Genomic DNA, 17,058 nt, shown 5'->3' on the forward strand with positions numbered 1-17,058 from the left:
GAATAAACAAAATAAGAGAAGTACAGGATCTGAATGAAAATAAAAGCTTTACTGAGGGATACTGCAGTGGGAAGAATAAGGGCCCTCCAAAGATGTCTATGTTATAATTCCTGAAACCTGTGAACAAATTACCTTGCTTGGCAAAGGGAACTTTGCAGATCATATTAAGGATCTTGAGATAAAGTGATTATTCTACATTATCTGGGTAGTCCCAAAGTAATCACTATGGTCTTTAAAAGAGGAAGGCAGGAGATCAGAGTCAGAGGACATGTGACGCCTCTGAAAGAGGTCAGAGGGATATAGGGCTACTCACAAAGAATGCAGTCAGCCTCTAGAAGCTGAAAAAGATAAAGAAATTGTTTCTCCCATAAAGCTCTGCCAACTCATTTTAGACCTCTGACTTCAAGAACTTTATAGTAATACATTTGTTTATTCTCTAAGCCACTATATTTGTGGTAATTTCTTACAACCAAAAACAGGAAATTGATACAGATTTTAAAAGACTTGAACCAATAGTAAGAAATCCCTTATCATTCATAGAGAGGTATCTGTATATGCCTGGAAAGGTTTTTGGGAAGACTCCCAATTGGATAGTAAGACTTGGAACAGCCTTAGGGAAGAACATTTTACTTCATCTTTTATCCTCCTGTGCTGTTAGAATCTTTTTTTTAAAAAATTAACCATCTGTATGTATCACTTTTTATACATTTTTTGAACATGCCTCCAATGGGATGAAACTTAAACCAATTCATTTCTAGTCACTGCACTAGGGTAGTTTCATCCACCATTAGTGAGTCAGAATGCTTCTGCCACTGTGAAGGACAAGAAGGTTTTGAGAAAGAAATGTGTGAACAGTTGGTTTGTCCTGCTGCCCTTAAATTTAAGCAGTCATGTTTTATACCTTAGCATAGAAACGTACAAAACCTAGAATCAGAGAGAAAATGTAGCTAAGGTTTTCAAGCTTTGCCAGATACTCTGCAGACCAAATAATAACAAATCATCAAATGATAGTATTTTCTTATATTTATAAATGATAATAGCTTTGAGGCAAATTTTGTATATCTACCCGTTATTGTTCATTTCCTCCTAGAAAAATGATTTAAATCAGGGGGGAAAAAGGAATGATAGAACAGTTCATGAATAATAGCTCAAGGGTTAGATAAATTAGGATTTTGGTAGAGAACTGCGGTTATTCAGTATATGGTATTTTACTTGAATAATAACTGGGTAATGTGTGAAAAGGCATAAATGTGGCTGTTTAAGCAAGCAGCATGTTTTACTTAATGCAAATCGCTAAGATGCAAATCCCTTTTGCAAACCCTCAGCATGTCTGTTTCATTATAAAATGATGCCACTGACGATGATCAAAGCAATAACTGTGTGTATGACTGAGAAGAACAAGATGCAATCAACAGGGCTTTCCTATTTGGGGACATTTACAAAACTAATATTTGCTTATTGTGGTAGACAGTTGTTTCTTGCTTTTTCAACCACAAACTATTCAGATTGCTGCACATTCACTGTTAGGCTACATGTTGCTCTTCTTTCTCAGAAGGCCCTACATGATACCATTTGCTGTAGTATTTTCATGTTTCCTCAGGTTACCACACTTTGGTTCTATATAACAAACTACATAGGTTGGTACAGGACTTCAGTCTTATTCAAGGATATCATAAATTTAACCAATTCACCTACTACTGCCTATATTCCCTAATAACTATTTTTAAAATTCCAAAGCCCAACAATATTTCTAGTAAACACAATTTTGGCATTCTATCCTTACACACTAAAATAAACCTTTTCTTTCTACATAAAGAAGCTTCATAATATTTTATAAAATTGGCCTAAAATAAGACATGCTTATTTTTTAAATATGAGAATTTTACTTGAATAGAAAGTACCATGTGCTTCACTACTCTTTCATAGAATTTAAATACAGATTGTATGCTCCTTGGAAACTTAGCATGTATATTGCAACCAAAGAATCTCTTAATTTTTTCCTGTTAATATTAATCTTTTTCATGTTTCCTAAAATATTCATTTCTAGCTAAGAAATTCAAATGCTGTAAAGTAGGATTTAAATGTTATTAGATAATAATGGAACCTGAATGTGAATTCAGAAGATAACTACTACATAAAGGCAGTGATTTGATCCTTAAGTGATTGTAGTTTCTTCCATTTTTCTTTTTACTGTTTAATTCTGAGAGAAAACAAATAAAGAAACTGGTGCGATGCTCACTCAACAGGGGTTTTCAATGATGTTCATTTGACTTTATGAATTTGGGTTTGCAAAAACCAACTAAAGGCACTTAGTACATTACCTGTAATTAACAGGTGTTGTCATCAGGAAAATCAAGGCTGTGCCACTGATAGCATTTACTATAAAAATTTTGCAACTTTAGGACCATAGTTAATAGTAGTGTACAGCAGCCCTCTCTTATTTGTGGGGAATACATTCTAAGACCCCCAATGGGTGTCTGAAATTGCAAGTACCAAACCCTATATATGCTACGTATTTTTTTCTTATGTATCCACATCTATGATAAGGTTTAATTTATAAATTAGGCACAGTAAGATATTAACAATTATTAATATTAACAAAACAATGATAATACATATGCTGTAATAAAAGTTATATGAATGTAGTCTCTCTCTTTTTCTAAAAATATCTTACTGTGCTGAACGCATGCCTTTTCTTGTAATGATGTGAGATGATACAATGCTCTACCTGATGTCATGAAGTGAGGTGAATGACATAGGCATTGTGACCTAGCATTAGGCTACTATTGACTCTCTGATCATTCGTCAGGAACAAAATCATTTGCTTTGGGTGATCCTGGATCATGAAGCCATGATGATGTTGATGGTTGGATGTCAGATGCAGATGATGTTGGTGGCTAACTAGAGGGTAGTGTATATAGGAAGGATTCACTTCCTGGGCAGGATGGAATGGGATGGCACAAAATTTCATCACACTGCTCAGAACAAGACAGAATTTAAACCTCATGAATTGTTTATTTCTGGAATTTTCCACTTAATACTTTCAGACTGCAGCTGACCCTGGGAAACTGCAATCATGGGAAAGTGAAACCACAGATAAGGGATGACTACTGAATTGTACTTGGGATTTTTGCTAAATGAGTGGGTTAAAGCTGCTCCTGCCATAAAAAAAAACTATGTAACTATGTAAGATGAAGATAAGGAATCATCGTGATGTTATGAAATACTAAGAGATAAGAAAAAGATGCAAACTACTATGCATCACTATTGTAACCTTTTTCCTATCTATTTGTATTCCATAACATCATGTTTTGTATATTAAATATATACAATAAAATTTATTTTAAAAAAGAATTTATATGTTCTCCATTCACCAGTATTAATGAAAACAGGACATTTAACAATTGCCAAATATATCATTTGTCATAAAATAATACTGAAATGTGGAAGGTTTTAAACAAACATGGTTTCAAATGTAATCTTTTTGTTAACATTATCAAGTATTGCTAACGTGATTATTAATTATTGTTAATGCAACACTGTATAAAAGGCGCTATGTTCTTTCTCTGCTCACTTGAAACAACAAAATATTGATGACAACAGCCATTTAGGCTTCTCGTCATCTATGTATTTATGAAATGTGAGCCGTATGCTATGCACAGTATAATTCACTAAGCATAATTGAATAGCGAACAATACAGAGTGGGGCTGACAGTTTAGAGTCCTCCACGTTAAGGAAATGGTGAAAACTCTCTGCTGGATGTAATGGCTTCCATTCTCTCCTTTCATTTTCTGTTTGTCTTCAATTTTGCCGGCCTCCAGTGTTGGAGGATGAGATGAGGTATTATCTGCTCTTTTTGCTTAAAAGTCATTTGGCAATTCCCAGTCTAAAGAGAGAGCAGGTGTTACTGTGTCTGAGGCCCACTCAGTCAGCTTTCTGGGATGGTGAGCTGTCTCTCAAAATGAAAAAGAGAGAAAAATAAGTCTTGTGATAAAGCTCCAAATATGTAATCTTGAATGAAGCATGTTGTATTTCTAATCAGTGGGAAACTTTGAAGCTACTTGGCCATTCATTTAAACTTTAGATCTTTGTCTTTGAAGCTTAAAAGGAATGTAGTTTCTAATCTATGATGTATTATCCATTTTATTAAACACAAAATTTTATTATATTTCAGTCTTTTAATCAAAATTTTAATCATATTGATATTTATCAATGTATTCATTCATGCATCCTATCAACAGACATTTATTTAATGTCTACCACATGGAAAATATTGTAATAGGCAATAGGGATACAGAGTATAACACAGACCTGGGTCCTACTCTTATTAAGCTTTTTATTTTACACAATTATAGATATTAAACAATTCTGTTTTGCTAGACATAATATTTCTCTTTGCTAGAATCTGCCTTGAACACTTGAGATGCTGAATCTTTATGACTAGAGGGTAGAAAACTTGTTTTCTTTTTTTACTTTTGCTTTTTGTAGATGTAGAATCTTGCTCTGTCACTCAGGATGAAGTGCTGCTGTGTGATCTTAGCTAGCTGCAGCCTCAGACTCCTGGGCTCAAACTATCCTCCTGCCTCAGCCTCTGAAGTAGCTGGGATTATAGGTGCACACCACCATGCCTGGCTTTTTTCTTTTCTTTCCTTTTTTTTTTTTTTTTTTTTTTTGAGACAAGGTCTCACTATGTTGGCCAGGCTGGTCTCAAATTCCTGGGCTCAAGTGATCCTTCTGCCTCAGCCTTCCAAAGTGTTAGGATTATGTCAGCCACTGTGCCTGGCCACAGCTTTCTTTATTAAAAGGGTCCCAAAGTAGGGTTGCTTGGGCCATGATGTGTTATATAATTTAGCTAAGCAGATATTTCAGTACAGGCAATCTCTTTGCATGGTTCTGATATGTATACATTTCAGTTATTATGGTTTAGTTAAACATTACTAGTTTCCATCAATACAGTTCATATTTCAGTTACCATGGTATATTAACTGTAATTGCATAAAGCACCAACTTCACCGCTAGCTCTTTTTTTTTAAGACAGAGTCTCGTTCTGTCGCCCAGGCTGGAGTGCAGCGGCGTGATCTCCGCTCCCTGCAAGCTCCGCCTCCCAGGTTCATGCCATTCTCCTGCCTCAGCCTCCTGAGTAGCTGGAACTACTGGCGCCCGCCACCACGCCCGGCTAAATTTTGTATTTTTTTTTTTAGTAGAGACGGGGTTTCACCGTGTTAGCCAGGATGGTCTCGGTCTCCTGACCTCGTGATCCGCCCGCCTCGGCCTCCCAAAGTGCTGGGATTACAGGCGTGAGACACCGCGCCCGGCCACCGCTAGCTCTCTAGTCTACATATCACTACCGAAATAACAGATGTGTATCATGATCAGTGACAAAACACACCACTTTCAAAGTCTGTTGGTGATCGGTTGTGGCACATCCCTTATTTGGATCGTGTTCAGATAGGAAGACAAGTAGTTTCACTCCTTCCTTGTTTTTCAGCGATAAACACACGATATTTTACAAAAAAAAAAGGATGATTGAAAAAGGGAATTGGCCAATAAAGACACAGGTGCAGCGAAGAAACAGAAAGTGATAATGCCATGAATGAAATTCAAATCAAACTTAAGTGCAGTCATAGAAGAATTAGCTAATTATAGAAATATTGACACAGATGCAGTTTGAGAGACTCTAGATATGTAGCCAGAGGAACTTAGTAAGGTAAATGTATCAACATAAATGAGGAAGGTGGTATGGTGACATGTTCCAGTGGATGGGATGCTAGCAACAAACTTTTCATTAAAGAATCTTCCAGAGATAGAAAGCATAAAGAATAGAACGTTGGAAGTTGATTCAAATTTAGAAGGAAGTATGACAATTCGCAAAGGCATAGAAAAGATGTCGGCTTTTTGTCATTATACAAAAAGAAGGCAAGCACATTTCCAACCATTCTTGCTAAGTTTTTACAAAGAAAACCCATTACTTCTTAACATTTCTAATGTTTTAAATTATAGTGTATTAAAAAATAAATACTAGTTTTACTATTTTTTCCTTACATATCTATAACTGACAGTGAAACAACATCTTTTAAATGTTTTGATAAAAAGGTTTCAACATCAAGTCTTCAGCTTGAAGTTATTTTCATGCTCCTGCATGACTGTATAAAGTGGAGATTGCCTGTATGGTATATATTATATCCCACTATCTTCACAAAATCTATAATGCATGCAGGAGTTAGTCCAAGAATGGTTTAATTACTGGCAACCAAACTCAGAACTCATTTTCCTCTTCAATGACTAAGCACCAATTATGCTTCTCAGTCCTTCTGCAAAGACAGGCAACTTCACCATTTTGGTAGGCATGACAAAATATGCCTGAACCGTAGAAATAAATATAGTTTAATTGATTTTCCAGGCAATTCCTCAGCTCCTGTGTACATATAATTCTTAAAGAAACAATCTCAGCAGCTCTCTCAACATTTCCAGTCATAGATAATAGGAAAAAGCACACTGCCCCAGCTGAGATCCTTGTTTTTTATGAAAAGCTAGCAGAAAGAAGAAAGTTTTCAAATAGCATAAAAATGTGATAGAATGCCAGCTATCATTGCAGAAAAATTCTAGTAATATTTAGAGAACAGCAGAAAAATACATTTATTTCTAGGTCTTAAGTCAAAACCATCTTGATTTTTTAATGTAGTATAATTAAGTAAAAAGAAAACCTAGGCAATACCATTCAAGACTTAGGCATTAGCAAAGACTTCATGATTAAAACACCAAAAGCAATGGCAACAAAAGCCAAAATTGACAAATGGGATCTAATTAAACTAAAGAGCTTCTGCACAGCAAAAGAAACTATCATCAGAGTGAACAGGCAACCTACAGAATGGGAGAAAAATTTTGCAATCCATCCATCTGACAAAGGGCTAATATTCAGAATCTACAAGGAACTTAAACAAATTTACAAGAAAAAACAACTTCATCAAAAAGTGGGCAAAGGATATGAACAGACACTTCTCAAAAGAAGACATTTATGCAGCCAAAAATCATATTTTAAAGAAGTTCAATATCACTGGTCATTAGAGAAATGCAAATCAAAACCATAATGAGATACCATCTCACACCAGTCAGAATGGCAATTATTAAAAAGTCAGAAAACAATAGATGCTGGTGAGGCTGTGGAGAAATATGAACACTTTTACACTGTTGGTGGGACTGTAAATTAGTTCAACCATTGTGGAAGACAGTGTGGCGATTCCTCAAGGATCTAGAACTACATATGCTATTTGACCCGGCAATCCCATTATTGGGTATATACCCAAAGGATTATAAATCATTCTACTATAAAGGCACATGAACACGTATGTTTATTGCAGCACTATTCACAATAGTTAGGACTGGGAACAACCCAAATGCCCATCAGTGATAGACTGGATAAAGAAAATGTGGCACATACACACCATGAAATACTATGCAGCCATAAAAAAGAATGAAATCATGTTCTCTGCAGGGACATGGATGAGGCTGGAAGCCATCGTTCTCAGCAATCAATCACAGGAACAGAAAACCAAACACCACATGTTCTCATTCATAAGTGGGAGTTGAACAATGAGAACACACACGGAGAGGAACAATGCAAGGGTTGGGGGGCAATGGGAGGGAGAGCATTAGGACAAATACCTAATGCATGAGGGACTTAAAACCTAGATAATGGGTTGATAGGTGCAGCAAACCACCATGGCACATGTACACCTATGTAACACACCTGTACTTTCTGCACATGTATCCCGGAACTTAAAATAAAATTTTTTAAAAAAAGAAAGCCAGCTAAAAAAAAATGTCTCTTAGAAGACATACTCTGTTCATAATTTATCATGACTTGAATGCACATTTTGGGGCTCAGAAAACGATACCCCAAAGTATGGTGGTTTGACATGCTGAGTACTTGAACAAAAGGATATTGGAAGTCATCAGAAGCAGCTTTAGAGCCAAGGTTTCTCTGAATATCTCCCGTCTCTCACCCTTCATTCTCCCATAAAGTGAGTCAAAGAAATAAGACTTTCTCTTCCTCAAGGCAGGTCATAGAAACTAGAACCCTTTTCCCCCAAAACAAGCCATAAAACCTAGAAACATTACTCTAAGCTTTCCCTGCCTTTCTGTTTAGGAGCTAGCCATAAAGAAATTCTCTGACTTACCCTTGTCTGATAGTTGGTAATAAGATCCTCATTCCAGGGGTCCTGCCCCATACCCAGGAGGAAGGAATGCTACAATAGAGAGGCTAAGAAGAATCTGAACAGACAGGCCTTGTTGAGTTTCCCTCCTTAGTCTGTTAGCATTTAGGTCATACCCATTTGTCCAAACACATTTCTACATGGTTGTCCATGTTTCATGGAACCAAATATTTCAGCACATAAAATCATAAATCATAAAAATAGACAGTTTTCCCTGAGTCTTTGTGCCTTCATTTCCAAAGCCTCCATGTTATGTAAAACTTTGATTAAATAAATCTGTTATGCTTTTCGCTTGTTATCTAGTCTTTTGTTCTGGAAATGTCAGTTGTGACCCTTATGATAAATAAACCCATAAAAGTAGAAAATAAATAAACCCATGAAAGTAGAAAACACTAATATCTTTTAACTTACATTTCTTTTGGTTAATTCTTCATAAAATAGAGTAAAAGCAATATATTTCTATTCTCTATCTAAAAGACATTCACACAATTCAACTTCTGACATTTCCAAAGATATACCCCCTAGTCACTATTTTATTGAAACAGTTGCATTTATCTGCCTGATTTTGAATGTGCATTTGGATGTGCAGCCTTGAAAAAGATTACTTACAAAACAATTTCCAATAGTGATTTGATGGTGGAGGTCACATATTTTAACTTATGAGTCATGTGGCTCATTGCTATACTTTGAGAGGCCTGGAAATGAGTTGTGCCAGATAATGGTTGCATACGTAAATAAACAAGGCCAGAGCAGTTCGGCACAGCACCAAATCACCAGTGAACAGATACTAAAAACGTTCAATCACACAGCTCCAATTTTTCAAAAGCAGCAGCTGGAAAGAGCACAAGGCCTCAGGTTTGCTCTTATTTAATATGGAGTAAAGAAGTCTTTTTTTTAATAGTAAGTATTGTTACACTGCATCATAGGTAATAAAATACAAATCCAAGTGAACTGTACTTTTGAAATTCCTTTTAATGCTAATATTCTTTCAGAATTGAAGAGTAAAGAAGCATTTGGGATTAAATTATTAAACATCAGCAGAAGCACAAAAGTGTTTTTTAGAATATAACATTTATAGGCAATATATATTAAATAAAATAAATTCTTGTTTTTATAAATAAAAATTAAGTTAAAATACTTGAAAGTCTTTGTTTACACTAGCCAAATTCATCACAATTTGGAACTCCCTTTGTTAACAACAGTATGTACCTTAAATTAGAAGGACTGTAGGACACAGAAGCAACAAGAAGACCCAAACTACTTTTGCCACTAATTCAATTTCTTGAAAAAATAAACAAAAAGGAATATTTTTCACGAAGGACTTACTTTATGTCAAGCACTGTTGGGCCCTTTGTCCACACATTCATTTGGTCATCACAATAATCTTGTGAGACAGCATCTTTATCTGTATATTACAACTAGCAAGCAGCATCTCAGGGCTTCCCAAAGCATGCAGACAGGGAGTAAGCAGGTACTCAATATTAAAATCAAGATGTGTTGTACCAAAGCAAAACCAGAGCTGATCAGCAGATAAGTAGTAAAAACAGATTTTATTTCAGACTATTACAATAGGGGGAAAGAGACTTCAGTATCAAACTGGCTCAACTCAGACTACAGCACGGGCATGTGGGAATATATAGTCAAGGAGCAGGGTGGAGCACTGGATGAAAAATTACTAGAAGGTAACATCAGGATTAAGGAGAATTCTGTCTAAAACAATCTAACAGGATTCTTGGTAAAGATTAGCTTGGGTATTCAGGATATTACCCAGGGAATGATGAAGGATGAAGACCCTCATTAGATATTGAGGGTGATCAGCTATCAAGGGCGGGAGGTTCTTGCTAAACTGACAAAGAAAGTTTCCTGCTAAAACTGGATTTTGTAAGGAAGTATACAGATGGGCCTAGGGGAAGGCTCAGAAGCCTAACTAAAGTTTGGTCAAACTTTAGTTTTTGTCAATGGCACTCTAAATTCTGTGTCCTTCCCCATATGCTAAACTTTGTTCGTACTCCAATCATCCAAAACACAATGGTTCCTTTTTCCCTACCAAATCAATTGTAAATACAAAGCCACAATTTCCCTTTTGTCATTGAAGAAGTTCTCATTTCTCACCCATGTTCTTTCTAATACTTAATGGTACTACCACTATTTTATCATATTAGTTAAACATTTATGTCATTGCCTTTTGTATTTCTATTTTACCCTAAGGGTATATTATTATCCTTTTCTGGGTATTAATAAGGCCAATTGAGATAATCAGGATAAAAGTGTTTTGAAAATGTATAGGTAGTAGATGAGCTGGGGTCATAATTATGCTTCCAGTATAGAAAAACAATTTGCTTAACAAATTTAGAAACTACTTTAGAAGAGTGTGTAGCCATGTCCTTCATTCTATACCAAGAAAATCTATTTTAAAGAAACTATCTGTACAGTAAGCAGCAGGAGATCATCTGCTAAGAGTGTAAGGGCGAATGCAAATTAAAAATAAGAGGCTTAATTCTTCCAGGTTGAAAATAAGAAAAGACATGATTTTTCTCCCTTTTCTTAAAGCATTCACTTTAGAAAACTTATCATTGAAACTGTATGTAAATTGTTTTAAAGCTAATTAAGCCTCTTGTCAGGTTTCTTACTCAGAAGTATCTGTCTCCAGGACCTGGAAATCACCTCTTTAACATACAATCAAGAAAGATTGTGGCCCTATCTCCCTATTTCTGGGATGGATGGGAGCTTTATACTTCTACAGGCACTACAGCCTGAGTTGCAAAACTCCCTTGCCATAAAGATATGACACTTTTATTTTTTTCTTTGCATAAAGCCAATTAGCTAACACAGATGACCACCCCAATTACCAAGTAAATATAGGATTAACTATGTGTAACAAATGGTGCTGTCAAGTCCTCTTGCTTGAGGAATAGTTATGTTTATTTTGAGAACATGTATGTAATGGGTTGTATCTGCTTGGCTATATACGAGTGAGATTTCTTTCTATCTTGGCAATCTCTTTGATGATTGCCTAGGATATGCATCGCATTCTGGTTTAATGTTTATTCAATATTACAATTGTATTCTTTCTCTTCCACCATTATGTAGAGGTTTCCAGAATTAGAAAGAGATTTTGTTTTCAATTATATTTTTCCAACAAGAGAAAATATATCCTTCTAAAACTTGAGTTTTGAGCACAGAGAATGAAGACCGTACAGACAATGAACATTTCACCAATGGAAATTTTAAAAGATGTGTGTAACTTACTTGTTACAGGAATTCATAGTGAATTATTCTTTTTGGTATTAAAGAGGTGTGCTTTATGCCTTTTCAGAAGAATATCAGCTCATTTTTTTCATAAAACATCTGAATTGCATGAATGGATATATTGATGTGGTGTTATGAAGAGTTACATGTTTAAATGCAAAATAGTGTAAAAAACTGGTGATTGACAGGATATAGTAAACTAGGGCAGTGTTCATCAAAGTTCGTTCTCTAGACTCCTAACCCATAGGATGTTCTGTTAAAACACGTGGAGGAGAGGAGGCAAAGAAGTTTTGGAGACTGCATATCATACCCTATTTTAAAGGTTCACATTTATTAACATATTTCTTGCAGTGGAGGTATTTGTCTCATTTTGTTTGATCTAACTTTCTCTAAATTTATTTTACCTTTGAGAACATTTTTATAAACTATTTCTTAATACCCCCTAATGCTAATGTTATTCCATAGAACATAGCTCTAGGCCGTGAGGAGTCACTGAAGGTTTTTTTAAATATTAAAACCCACTATATCACTGGAACATATTTTGGGAATGTATGTAAGACCAGAACTGAAAGTTCAGATTTTCCCAATCCCATTTAAGAGTCTGGAGGAAAAAGGCACATTCGATCAGTTTGCCTCAGAGTTTAGTGTACGGCAACAGAGCAATTCAAGGTTTTTGGTTAATAGGGATTAACAAACACAGCTGGAAAGCCTCTGTTAATCGTTAAGAAAAAGAGTAATCTGTAAAAGCAGTTTTAAAAGTGCTTTTCTTTCCCTGAATTTTTGAATTGTGACCATTCTAAGGGAAACGAATTTAACATTAATCCTTGGTGAGTAAAATTGCCATAATCCTTTTCTATAATTAAGTGAATTAATTTTAATCACATCTACAGCTTATGCAAGCATTTTCCCAACCTAAATAGTAAAACATAAATTCCTTTTATGCCAAGGTAAGTTGTTTCCCTGAAAGTTTATAGTCTTCAGAATGAGAGCCGAAACCCTCTACCCCTATATTCAACCTGAACACTGAGAACTGGATCTACAACCCTATGAACACCTACAATAACATGAGTTTGCTATTTCCTTGTTTTTGTTGGCATTATTTTATTTTTCCTGGAGTCCCTTACTTAAGCAAAGGATTTTGTTCATGACAGGAAGTTCCGGTGCAACAATCAATTTCTGTTTAAGCTTCCCAGTTTGTGGTATTTTGCTACAGCAGCAGCCCTATCGGAAAGAATACGCCTTCCCCACTCCACAATACTGCCAGCATTCTGTGGCATTGGTGCTCTTTCCTGCAATAAGCAATAAACTCAGCCTTTTCTTAATGATAGCTCATGCTAGTTATATTGGAGATGCCAGCATTCAGCAAGAGCCCGCTGGATTTGCCACTCTTTTAAAGCTGTCAAGAAGAACTTTTGAATAAGATATTATGCCGTGATTTTTTAGTAATGAGAGAAATGTGCATGATTCTTGGAAATGCACACCAGTTACAAGAAACAGCTAGAAATAAGACCCAAGAAATGGTTGGCAGCCAAATATCTGATAGGCTCGAGCCGTACTGTGGAGTTTGAAATTTATCCTAAAAGCAATGAGAAATAATTAAAGGATTTAAACCAGAAAAGCAAACAAACAAACTAAAAAAATCCTTCAATTCTATTATAGCTGCAATTAATTTCATTTTGAAACTTTTTATAGTATACCATATGCCTGCATATATGAAAAAAAAGTTTGCCTAAACTCTGTTCTCAGAAAAAGTAAATTATCATATCTATCTATGTCTCTATCTATCATCTTACAACTCAGGCAAAGTAAAAACGAGCCCCAGGTATATTAGAGATTCAAAATACGGCTCTAGTGAAAATGAGGACACCAAAGTCAGAGCAATATGTGAAGCAATATGAAAAAATTGCTTTGTAAAATGTGAGGCTGAAAAAAATAATTATTTAGAAATTTATATTACTTTATATAAAAATATGTTCAAACATACATTAATAAATTATATCAAATACTAATATATTTGAGTATTTTATCTATATCTGGACAATAGATACAGATAAAATTTACTTATCAGTTTTCAATGTTTCTGGTCAATATTTAAGGCTGGCCAAAAATTTACTTGGACGGATCTTATCTTTGGGAACACAGGGGATCAAAGTATCACCTTAAATACAGGCTTATGTTACTGGTGGGTAGATACATAGAGAGATAGACAGATATTAATCACAAATTCTAGCAGATTCAAAAATGTATTTACTCTGTAGGTCGGGTCCTTTATTTCTTTATATCACATGTGATTCTCCTCTTGCAAATACAGAGTACCAGGAAAATAAATGAAATTTAATCCAATCTACCTGAAGATTAGTCTGTTTAGATTTAACTTTCTTTCTTCAGAGTAACTGCCAAGGCTTCCTCATTTTCTACCCCCATCATTTTGCTCCTCCCCAAAATGGAGTCTCATGTTTGTTTCAGGCAGGAATGTACATGACACCATGCCACTGAGAGAGAGGAAGACCTCTGCTTTCTGCTAATCTTCCAGGGCACGCTGGCTGGTATCTCTAAAAGTACGAGTGGCTCGATCCTGTCCCTGAGTGTTCTGCTAGAATCTACTAATCGTACAATTAATGGTCTACACTTCCTCAGGTTGGTTACTTCTCTCTGACCCTTCTTTAATATTTGGCCTCACTTTCAATGTTTCTAACATTGAAGATCCATGGTGAACATAAGTGCCCTGGGATATCATTGAACCAAAAGTTAAGAATTTTTGTTTATCTAAGAAACAATGAAATAGCCAAAAGATGGGCGCAAAGAGAAAGAGCCTGGGTTTAAAAATAAAACATATGTAATTATACTTTAAATTTCATAATAATAAAACATTTCCTCTCAATATGTTTTTAAAGCATACTTTTAGTAAGTGGAATAATAGTATGGAATAACAAAAGTGGATCTTTTCATAAAGGGAAATTCACATTACCAAAAGCCCAATGAGAATCATACTATGGAAAGAGGGCAGCATTAGAAAACCAGTAGGTAATGTCTCATGAACTCTGATGAATATATTTCAAATAAAATCAGCTTTTAAAATTCTGCTGAAGTGCTACTTCCCAGAATATTGATGGACTGTAATCTTGTTTATTTACTATGTGGTTTACTTAGGAATATACGTAAGACTGCATCATCTTGACCACTGATAACTACATGGTTGTTTACGTGGTTGCTTGAGACTCTTTTGCAGAGTTGTGCCTTTTAAAACTAAGGAGTTGTTAGTTTCATTTAAAAGAAAAAAAAGAAATTACATGCAACTCAAAAAGATTTGGAGCAAATATTATGTGAAATATAATGAGGGTCTTTCCTCCATTCCAGGAAATTTAAGAACTCTTATATTCTATGGTGAGTTCTTCTGAAACTGGAGCCCATAAAGTGCTATTTCTAAAGTAGTATATTTCAATAGATAACTTTCTTAGATAATCTGTTTTTATTTCCTTAATTTTCTGAGTGTTTCAGTACATAAAATACTATTAAATTTATATTCCAGGAAGCTTTCAAAAGTATTTCAAAAACATGTTTAACAATTTTTAATGTGACCGATGTTATTTCCTAATGATATAGAAAGTCCTGTTGACCTTGTTATGTGAAAGCACATAATTAGGTTCCAAATTAGTGATCTGTTTAAACTTGATACTCTTGAAGTAGATGAGAGTCTGGTTTTAGGAGAGGCCGAAATTGAGGGATAAAACTTTGCAAATGAGGTTCAACATTAGTCTATCCTGGTCTACATAATCCAGTTTAAGCTTCCTTAAATTATGGCTTTTCTACATTTCCCCCAAAATCCCTAGGCATATTTCTTCACTTTAACGTAATGTAAGCATAAAGTAAGGAGAAAATGATATCTTGGGTTAATGTAATTAGGAGGTGAAAAGTCCACCAATGTGTTAAGATTTGAAACAACCTACATATTCAATACATATTTTCCACATTTTGATATTTTAGAACCTAAAATTCACAAGTAGACCCTTGGCAAAAAAAAAAAAAGTGACAACATACACTTCCTACCCTAATACTTGGGTATATAATAAATCTTTTGTGCCTGGTACATAATAGGTGCACAATAGATGTTTGTTGAATGAATGAATGAATAAATGAATGAAAACATTGTCTATGTAGGTTTATCCTAACTTGTGGAAAGCATACACTAATGAATTCTAACCTTTCTAGGCATATTTATATCTCTGACTATGATTTTAGGATCATATCCTTTAAGAGAAATTGCTTTTCTGAATCTAACACAGTTATGATATCATGTAATCAACAATGAGATCTTCTGTTTGTTTTTAATTCCATCACAAAATAATAATTATTTGATGAGGAAATAATTACTGATCCTTAATCAAAAAGAAAGAGAATTCTGATTTGGTGAGTTTTCAATAAAGCTTATTAAGTCTACAGGGAAATATGGAGTTGGTGAAAGCTAGAAATTGGAATCTACAGTCAGTTGCCGAATAGCTTATTTCATCTCTTCATTTCAGTAAAAGAAATGAAGCTGGCAAAGCCAATATTAAACTTGTTATCGAGTCCAAAAATTACTATACAGTGTTCATGAGGAGACTACAGCAATGCTTCCAGACTCAAACTGCTCTTACATCAAATTTCACTGAAGACAGATTCAGCCTAATTCATGAGTATATTGAATTAGCATGACTACATGCTTTATTCAGGTCACTGAGGAGACTGAATTTATCTGCTTAGTTGGAAGGTCAACTGGAAGGGAATTAATTAAGGAGTGTTGGAAATGGATTACATTGTAAGCTTCCATAGAGAATATAAAAGAAAATTAAGACCCAGAAGGTAAACACCAATAAGTAAGAGAAAAGGTGCACCAGGTTCGCATGGATTAAAGGTAAATTTAGTGAAAGAGAACAAATACATTTTCTGAGGACAAAAGGATATGGAAGTAAATTAAAGTACTTACGAACCTTAGCTACTCATAAGAAAGATAGGCTCTTGTCTAACATTTAACTCCATCAGTCTTAGCAACTGCCTGAACACATGAAACTTTACAAAAACACTTCCATTTCCTAATTTTGGGAACTTGGTTATTATAAGTTTTGGCAAATGTGGTTTAGACTAGTATTTTAAAATTACTCTTTTTCTAATCTTTATGCCTCTAAGACCAACTATTAATAAACAAATATTACAAACTTAAACAGCTAGTCAAGCCTCTAAAAGCACAGATAATATTATTCAAAATAAAACTATTAAAGAATGAAGCCTGAGCAACAAAGCATAAGGAGCTAATTTAAAATTAAGATTTGGCATCTATGTATAACTTTTGACAGTTTTGTTGTTCTTATTTTTTCCATTAAATACAGTACTCGTCTTTCTTTTTTTTTTTTTTTTTTTTTTTGAGACGGAATCTTGCTCTGTCCCCTAGGCTGGAGTGCAGTGGCGCGATGTCGGCTCACTGCAAGCTCTGCCTCCTAGGTTCTCGCCATTTTCCTGCCTCAGCCTCCCGAGTAGCTGGGACTACAGGCGCCCGTCACCATGCCCGGCTAATTTTTGTATTTTTTTTTTAATAGTGATGGGGTTTCACCCTTTTGGCCA

At 35.0% G+C, this 17,058-nt stretch overlaps 1 long non-coding RNA gene across 1 annotated transcript in view; it reads left to right on the forward strand.

Annotated features, from left to right (window-relative positions):
- Positions 1 to 17,058, forward strand: part of LOC129058877 (uncharacterized) — a 51,483-nt gene that overhangs the window by 8,224 nt on the left and 26,201 nt on the right. The window contains exon 3 of the long non-coding RNA XR_008524293.2: positions 13,930 to 14,100. This is a non-coding gene — a long non-coding RNA (uncharacterized LOC129058877). The remainder of the gene's footprint in view (positions 1 to 13,929; positions 14,101 to 17,058) is intronic.

This window comes from Pongo abelii, chromosome 3 (genome assembly GCF_028885655.2).
Source record: "Pongo abelii isolate AG06213 chromosome 3, NHGRI_mPonAbe1-v2.0_pri, whole genome shotgun sequence".
Lineage (NCBI taxonomy): Eukaryota > Metazoa > Chordata > Mammalia > Primates > Hominidae > Pongo > Pongo abelii.